This window comes from Palaemon carinicauda, chromosome 11 (genome assembly GCF_036898095.1).
Source record: "Palaemon carinicauda isolate YSFRI2023 chromosome 11, ASM3689809v2, whole genome shotgun sequence".
Taxonomy (NCBI): Eukaryota; Metazoa; Arthropoda; class Malacostraca; order Decapoda; family Palaemonidae; genus Palaemon; species Palaemon carinicauda.
The window spans coordinates 145,328,161-145,338,160 of NC_090735.1; the positions used below are offsets into that span (position 1 = coordinate 145,328,161).

Consider the following 10,000-nt stretch of genomic DNA (forward strand, 5'->3'; position numbering starts at 1 on the left):
GTAAAATTTATAGGAAACTAGGATATATCAGTCTTGATGTTTTTCATTCATGGGAACCTCCGTGCTATACTAAACTTAACAAGTTTAGAATAAGGATTTTAATGGCACAGTGTTACATCTTCGGTAATCTCAATTAGACAATAGCAACCTAGTTATGATATCGAACAAAAGTTTGTGACCAAGGTGTATCACTTGCCTTTAATATTTCTCTTAGTTCTCAGATAGATATTTTAACAAAAATAGCTAGATATCACCTTAAAAACATTACTTTTGTAAATAAGTATCTAGAAAAATATTCTATAAAGAAACTATGATCAACTCTGCTAATTCCAGGATTGACTACTGTAACTATCGATTACATTCTACCCAAAGTGCAACAAAGGAAATTATAAAATAATAAATAGAAGAGGAAGATTAATAAAAGGTGTCCCACCCTAAAGAAATTATTAAGCCTATATTAATTGAATTACACTGGCTGTTAATTAAAGCTAGAATAGAGCTTAACACGTCCATAACAGTTAAGAGAACTGCTACACATCGTGCAGTTAACTAATCGTATCGAGACGAGATTAGTTATAGACGGTTCTAATTTACAGAAAAAAATATTATTTTGGAAATTATCTAGCTTTTATATAATTTTTTCTTAATTACAGTTTGGAATAGGTATGAATTATGACTCAGGGTCATATGGCTAAACTCTAGGGTCAAGAGGCCATTGCAATCAGAAGTTACTAGATGAAGTAATTGTTAGACAGGTTGAACAGCACATCGGTAGAGATTAAGCGGGAACGAAGGTAAAGTGGAAATCTGCAAAGACGGAGTAATACCTACAGTGCACAACAAATTGCTCTTTAGATCCTACCTGCTTAGGTGGTAGCAAAGACCTCAGTCGTCTCTTGATTTTAGGGTTCCTCGATCAGACAAAGGCAGGCAGAAGGCAAGGGCAGGCAGAAGGCTACGGTAGGCAGAAGGCAGAGACAGGCAGAAGGAACAGGCAGGCAGAAATCACAGGTAAACAGAGGGCCAAGGCAGGCAGAAGGCCAAGACAGGCAGGAGGCACAGGGAAGCAGAAGGCCAAGGGTGGCAGCAGGCACAGGCAGACAGAAGGCACGGGCAGGCAAACCTTTGGGTAAAATCTTGAGTAGCGGCAGACAGTTCTCTTGCTTGAGGTTACACTCGGATATTCTATTCTGTTTCCTTGTGTGCTGCTCCTCGTTATCCTATTTTCAATGTTGCAGCCCTTGCTTTTCCAATTGGGGTTGTAGCTTAACTAGAAATAAAAATGATAAAGAGGTCAGACGCCCATCCAATGCCTCAACAACCTGACTTGGATGGTTTGCCCATGGTTTCCTCGTCTATGACGTCATCTATATTATTGATCGCCAATCATATCACAAAATTGGTAACCGTCAACCCGCTGTGCATTTGCCAATAGTATGGAAGGGGCTCAAAGCTCAGAGGATGTAAAGACCCTTGAGTAACACCAATGTACTGCATAGTGTGTACTGACAGTACTGCCATTTCCTCGAGTAAGAGCATTGACCCTGGCAAACCATTTAAAGCTCTTCAGAATGCCGCAATTCCTTATTTAAGAGCAGAAACTTATTTTCTTTAACTTTCGTTGAAAAACATCTGCACAAATGACCATTGCATAGCTTTAATAATATTTAGAACCTCTATGTATGGGTGAAAGAAAAGTTTCTTGGGGGTTATAATTTTTCAATAGGCTATACCTGATGCATGCTTCTTTGTCAGATAGCCAACACATACAACCAGCACTATAGGTTTATAATTTACCATACTGGTAACAGAGGGTAGTCTAGAAATCTCAAAATGTGAGATTTTAAACAATGAAGCAAGAGATCTTAGACAAAGATACTATTTACATAGTTTTGCTGGTTACACTTTAAATGCTTTTGCTAGTTACACTATAAAAGCTTTAGCAACTTCCAAACTGTAAAAAACTAGAGTCTTCAAGGCTTTTCAATATGGGTAAAAAAAGAATTGTAATATCAACAGGATTTATCAGTATTTATGCAGCTAAATTAATACGAACTGTTCACTCTGTAATACAAAAGAGGGAACAGCTTTTAATGAACAAAACCTTAAAAGTAAAGTTCTTTAGGACCTTATCTGTTATTATCCGTACTACAAAACTCTTGAATACTCAAAGTTCACAAATTCTAATTCTTGAAGTTCATTGAAAGTCAAAACAATATTGTAAATATAATACATTTAAACTTTTTCGCAAGATAAACTGCTATTATGACCATTCCAGAAAGCTCGGAAATTTTTATTCTTGAAGAACATTGAAAGTCAAAAGCTACAAAGAGCAAGTAGATACAATACAGTCAATACAAAAACCCACTTTACTTTAGAGTAAAATAAACTGCTGTCACAACCCTTTCAGAATATGAACTAAATCTTCAAAAATTTAGTTCAGATGTGAAGATATTTTCTATTTCAACTATCTTAACAGTATTTGAACCAAAAATAGCATTAAGAACATTTAAGAAATATTGACATAACAGATCTGAGGAATGAAAAATTATAATGAGCATGATAGAGATTTTAAAACTATTACAAATTCCAAATAGTGACACTAAGAAGTGAAATAACAATAAATAATAAACAATAACAATAAACAATAAACAAGAAATACTAATAATAATACTAATAATAAATAATAATACTAATAATAGATAATAATACTAATAATAAATAATAATAAATAATAAATAATAAATAAATGATAATAATAAGGAACTGGAGAATTACGACAACGCCAAACATTCTTAAATTTATTTCCATCACCAACAAATAACGACGTTTCAAACATCTCTGTGTTCATAATCATGTTCCTGGGTAAAAGAAAGTAAAACAATAAAAAGAAAGCTGTACATAAATACTGTAAACAAATAAAATCTAAGTTAGAATGGGAAAAGGCATAATTAGGCAATCTTCAAAGGAAAACTAGAAAATTCTTGATTAAGTTGTGGCATTCTAGATTTTATAAAAATTGACTCTACTATTCTTATTTCATATTCATATGAACCTCTGTATATTATTGAAAGGTTGTCCAAAGAGAATGAACACTTACAATCCATGTCGCAATGGTCTCGTATGCTGGACTGTAAAGGGTTGGACAAGGCTCTGCCAGTTCGGCTGCTAATTCCCTTGTGATCTTGGTAGCGAGAAAAAAATGTATTTTTTCGTGGAGCCAATATAAGCTAATTGGCAATTTGAACAGTTAAACAAGTAAACCACCATTGATTCAAAGGTCTTTTGCAGCTTTTCTTTATGATTAACAAAACTTTATTTTGGAGTAATTATAGAATAATTATAATTATATTTATAATTATCATTATCATTTTATATAATTATAATTATAATTATAATTATAATTATAATTATAATTATAATTATAATTATAATTATAATTATAATTATAATTATCATTATCATTTTATATAATTATAATTATAATTATAATTATAATCATATATAATTATAATTATAATCATATATAATTATAATTATAATCATATATAATTATAATTATAATTATAATTATAATTATAATTATAATTATAATTATAATTATAATTATAATTATAATTATAATTATAATTATAATTATAATCATAATTATAGTTATAATTATAGTTGTTATAGTTATAGTTATAATCATAATTATAGTTATAATTATAGTTATAATTATAATTATAATTATAATTATAGTTATAATTATAGTTATAATTATAATTATAATTATAATTATAGTTATAATTATAATTATAATTATAATTATAGTTATAATTATAATTATAGTTATAATCATAATTATGATAGTAACTATAGTTATAATCATAATTATAGTTATAATCATAATTATAGTTATAATCATAGATATAATCATAGTTATAGTTATAGTTATAGTTATAATAATAATAATAATAATAATAATAATAAAATGTCAGTTCACAGTTCACATTACCATTCCTTGATCATCAGAGCTTTTGAGAATACTACCTGAACAACTGCCTCTGGGCCCCCCCCCCCCCCACCCAACATCATTTTATTCTCATGGTTAGACAAAATTAAATCTGGACCATTATCTTATTAAATCGCCAAACACCGTTACGTTGTAACATATGAGTTTGAATTGTAATACATCTTTTGAGAAACTTCAAGATATACGAGATTACACATGATTAATTACGATAACTTTCATCAGTATTCGCGTTTTTTTGTATAAAATTCCAGACTTTTATTAACTTAGATAATGGGATTTATCTTCGTTACTCCCTCATTCAATGTTCAATCATCGTTTTATCACAGTTTATTTTAAACATGATTGTTAGAATCGAAACTAAACTGAATCAAATTATTTTCAGAAATATTGAATTGAACATTAACTAATTTGAGAGGTGAACTATACTTGTTTTTTTTTTTTTTTTTTTTTTTTTTTACCAGCTTAAGCCTAAAAATGAACAATAAATGATAAATGATAAATGGTAAATGATGAATGATAAATGACAAATATAAATGATAAATATAAATGATAAATATAAATATAAATATAACAATAACAATAACAATAACAATAACAATTACAATAACAATAACAATAAACAATAAACAATAAACAACAACAATAATAATAATAATAATAATAATAATAATAATAATAATAATAATAATAATAATAATGTGATCAAGACGGGTAAAAGTAAATGTCATATTGGATTCTATATGTTATTTTTAGTATTTGATTTCGTCTTGGGTTATATTTTTTAATGGAAATTAGTTCATCGTCGTACACTGTTTAAGAACAAAAACAGAAAACCCTTACTGATTAGTACTGTACTTGGGACGATCTGTTTTTTTTTTTTTAAGTAAACATCCAAATTTGTACAACTACATCTGTGATCACAAACTTTATCTTTCATAGTCGTAACATCAAACATAAACCGTCATATTGTTTTCTCGAGTAAGTTACTAATCATTATTGATCAGGTTTTTAATTAATAAAGAAATTATTTCTTACTAATTGAATTTACTTTTAACTGTTTTGGGAAAACAATGAAAATAAGAATAGTTAGTTTTCTTAGTGCCCTGCATATGATTTATCACATGGATATAACTTATAATAGAATTTACACAAAAATGAAATAGTTTTTTTTTTCGGTATATTTATGCAATTTAAAGTAATGATAGGTGGACTACATTATTTTTAATGTTTTTTTTTTTTTTTTTTTTTTTTGGCTTTTAGCGGTATGACTTTAGTAGCTTTACGATAACAAAATAGTATCCCTTTTACATTCTGCTATGTTTTCTGTGAGGTTCTATTGATAGAAAACGATATCTTTAGAAGCTTTTGGCCTGACTATTCTATTTATAAAGAAGTTACAGTGATTATCACCATTGTAGTAGTACAGTATATTACAATTTACCAAAAGTGCAACTTAAGAAATTACAAAACATTATAAACAGAGGAGCAAGGTGCTCCACCTAGAGAAAGGATAACCCTTATACAAATCGATTTACACTGGCTGTCGATTAAACCGAGAATTGAATTTGAAATATGTACAATAATCCACCAAGTTATCAGAACCGGGCGTCCAAAATACTTAAGAGAACTGCTACATATTGCGCAGCCCACAAATCGTGTCGACACGAGAATAGTTACAGATGGCTTCAAACTGTTGGAACCTAGATTTATGTCTACTTTAGGCTCTAGAGCCTTTAAATATGCGGCCCCGAGACTATATAATAAGCTCCCACGAAACATTCAAATGATTGAAGACATCAAGAGGAAACTGAAGACTTTCTTATTTAATAAATCCTTTGACAGTGACGATTTAACAGTAAATGAACAATACGCGATATGAAACGTTAAATACTCTGAACGAACAAGGTAAAACGACAGTGGAGGTCCTGTAGAGAGTGGAGCTCCCCTGCTGTATGGGACCGGAAAAGCAGTAAGTTGTCATTAAGCAAGAGTTGCTTTGAATACTACGTTAAAGTCAAGCTATTAATAGTTTCATTATAAAGTCCCGAACGAAAACTTAACAAACCATCCTTACACTCAAAATCATTTGAACAATTATGAAGATTCATTAAGCATATGGGTCGGATCCAGCAATTTCAAAACAGGGGTTCAGAAAACATGACATTAGTAGCTGGGGGGAAAATGGTGCTGTAAGCCCTCAGGAAGCTGGTAGAATTCTAATCTGTACAATTACTTTTGGTACTTGACTGTACATTCCCCGGAACATCATCGGCTACGAGTTATATCTGTAGCCTTATGGTTGGAGCGCCTGCTTCCTTTAAGTTATCCACAAAATTTTCGGGGTGCCCATCTTCACTTGGTCAAAATTGGGAGCGCTTATATTTACTTGGTTAAATCCGGGGGTGCCCATCTTCACTTGCGCGAGTTGGGAGTCCTTATCTTTACTTGATCCCCCTTTACTACATTCTTTTTGAAGCAACTATTGAAATATATGACATTTAGAACCGGTGAGTTTATTAAATCATTATAGAATTATGGATATTTGTTAAACAGCACATTTCGATATTACAAATTATAATAAACAAAAAAATTGTAGCAACTAAATTACATAATATTCCTATTTAAATTTCCACTTTCATAAGAGTTTTGCCCCAGATACTGAAGAGAACAAAAGATAATCAATACAATAGCCATATTAGAGTTTTCTTGGAATAGACCTTACTCCCTCAAAAGTGTTCCAAGACATTGTTCAATCTCCTTAAAAGAAAGAAAGAAAGAAAACAAGGTCATATCTCCTTAAAAAAAAAAAAAAAAAAAAAAAAAGTCATATCGAAATAGATTCAGCAAAGTACACAAAAACGGTTGATTTAGCAATAAGAATATGCACACTTACAGATCATGAATAAATATAAAAATCGAATTCTACCGATACAGAAATCTGATGTTGATACATATACCAGGAAAATGAGAGGGGTGGGGGCTCTTGAAGTTGATTGCAGTATTAAAAAAAAAAAAAAAAAAAAAAAAAAATAGCAAAAACATTTTCCATACATATGCAGTTTATTTTTTTTTAGCAAACCCCTAGTTTTACAATATATATATATATATATATATATATATATATATATATATATATATATATATATATATAAATATATATATATATATATATATATATATATATATATACATATATATATATATATATATATATATATATATATATATATATTTCTAATTGGGTTCGAGACCTGGATCTGATCCTGTGTCCACTTAATATTGAACAATAGTTTGCACAAACCAAAAAAAATTAAACCTTGGTCTATAATCATTGTTAAAAAAAGTAGTAATAGAATTCGACGCTACCTGCAATAGGAAGTAAATTAGTTCCTTACAGTGAAGAATGGTCTTTAAAACTATCTACATTCTTATACATAAAGAAAATTGTTAAAAACGCATCTTCTAATTTTTAGGATGTTTTAAATGTTATTACATACAAATCTCTCATTAAATTTTCAGGAAAAACTGACAATAGTCACATCAGTTTTAAAGCCTTATAATTCTTAAACTGCAGAAGTATCTTATCGCATAACTCTCTAGTTGCGTTTTATATCTCTTGCAGTTATTATCCCCATAAGCTCTTCAATGATCCTGGAACTGGATTTTTTACCCAGGCACGAACTCTTGCTGTAACGTTTTGTATCCCAAAAAACACATTCATATATAAACATATAAATCAAGGAAGGCGATTTCAAAATAATCTTCACTACGAAGTTTCAGTATGGAAGTTTAGAGTTTCACAGTTTATTTGGCTTAAAACTACTGTTGTTAAAACATTTAGAGAAGTTAAAACCAAGAAAAAAATAATTTTAACTAAAATTACATAAAATAAAAATCTTAGGACGTAAAAATTATTTTTTTTTCTTAAATCTGGTTCTACTCTCTCTGAACATTTTAAATTTTCTTTTGTTCTAGTTTTATCTAAAATTTCGCTACAGCTAAACTCCATAATTTTTTGTATCATTATGAACCAGCAGTTGGGCTGTGGCACCCTAGCAGTACCAGCTGAACTCGGCTGAGTCCCTGGTTAGGCTGGAGGAACATAGAGAGTAGAGGTCCCCTTTTATGTTTTGTTCTTGTTGATGTCGGCTACCCCCCAAAATTGGGGGAAGTGCCTTTGGTATATGGATGGATGGATGAACCAGCTGTAGCCTCTTCTCTTTTCTAGGCTTCCAATGGTCAAACAAAACTGTACTTAAGTTTAAAAAGGTTCCATCGTTTTGAAAAAAAACACACTACTCCCAAAACAGATATTTTCTAATTACCAAAAAAAATTAGATTACTAACGACCCTTCCACATGAACGGCGACCAGTGAATGTTACCATTTTTTTTTCTCATGCGGGGGACGATCAGGAGTGTAGATGAAATAAACGAGGAAACAACGGGTAAACCCATTTACTGTAAGTGTTCGTGCCCGTTGTCAAGTCATTAGATAAGCGTCTGATTATTGTCCATCACTACTTTGATTGCACTCTGCCCTGCGTCTGGCCTAGGTCATACGTTCACCTGCCTTGGACTCTGATCTAGTAACCGTTTCCAAACGAAAGAATTACGGGCAAATCAGAGTGCCCTTCCATTATTTTTCCTTCATGTAGAAGGGCCCTTAATATTCGGGTAAACGAATTAAGTCGAGGTTATAGTTAATGCATTACGGACTAGCTAAGTTGATGAAATCCGTGGTTTTCCCTGCACGGTTTAGTTTTATGTACGATGCAGTTCCTATTACAGTTAAATTAATTCTGTACCTTGTATTTGAGAGCCAAATATTTCAAACAAAACATTAAGGTCATTACAGAAACAGTCACAAGTCTAGCCAATCTCAGAAACAGTACAGTGAAAATCTCTATCTAACGATTGAGCATGCTTGACAGCAAGCAGTGATACCAGACCACAATAGTCTTGAGAAAAAAAGGTTGACGTCAGAACCGGAAAAACCACAGGCAGGGATCTGACAACACTGTTGTCACTAGATTCCTGATAGTGGATTTCTCGCTGCTGACGTCATCACCTCATTCTCACTACCTATTGTGGCCTGTTATCACAGATTGCCGTCGAGCATGCTCGATCATGTAGTGTAGACCTCCCTTATTCTATATACCTTGGTGTAGACAGGCCTTATTCAATCTCTCAACACACCGATTGACTATCTAGTTTTCAGCCAGCACTGATGGTACATAACTTTAATCAAAAATTTCAGTAAGAACGTTCGTACTTTCAGTATGAATGGATGTTCGTTGAATACCAACAATCCTCAGTTTAAGTACCCTCGCGAGTACTGCCGCATCATTACACTTCCCTTTGAAGCAGAATGCTCAAGAGTAGGTTTTCCAGTTCGTATATTTAAGTTATTAAAACTCGTGTAAAATGCATTCTAAAAGCTTAATGGTTTCTCAGGAAAATGGACTCATTCTTTAATAAAGTGAATTGTTGGTTTAACAAACTCCGTGAATATTTAGTTTAACAAAACGTCAATCAGGTTCCTCATTTTAAACTACTACAAATGAAGTTTCATTAGTTTCTCAAGTTTGTTTTTACATGACTTTCTCGCGTAGCTATTCAGAGAGGTTTACCTAATTACAAAGGCAAGTGACTTTTTTTTTAAACCAGAGTTACAGTTTTGAAGAAATATGGGTCCATTTGATATAATTTCAAAACTTTGCCCAATAATAAGGTAAAATTTCATTTTAACCACGTATTTCAGTAATTGCTTAAAAGGTTAAGTAGGACAACGAAATAGTTTTAAGAATCGCAATAGTGATAAGAATTTATTTGAATTTATTAAAGAATTAAACTTTATACAAAGGAAAAAATGAACAAACTACCATTAATTAATCCTTTACAGAGTTCATAGAATGATTAATAAATCATCCATATAACCAGAGACTATTTACCAAAAACCAAAGCAAGTTTATTTCCTTAGTTTA

General features: G+C 31.1%; 1 long non-coding RNA gene across 2 annotated transcripts in view; it reads right to left on the minus strand.

Annotated features, from left to right (window-relative positions):
- Positions 1-9,810: 9,810 nt before the first annotated feature.
- Positions 9,811-10,000, minus strand: part of LOC137650283 (uncharacterized) — a 78,207-nt gene continuing 78,017 nt past the window's right edge. For both annotated transcript variants that reach the window (XR_011045951.1, XR_011045950.1), the window contains exon 4: positions 9,811-10,000. This exon is cut by the window's right edge and continues 397 nt beyond it. This is a non-coding gene — a long non-coding RNA (uncharacterized lncRNA).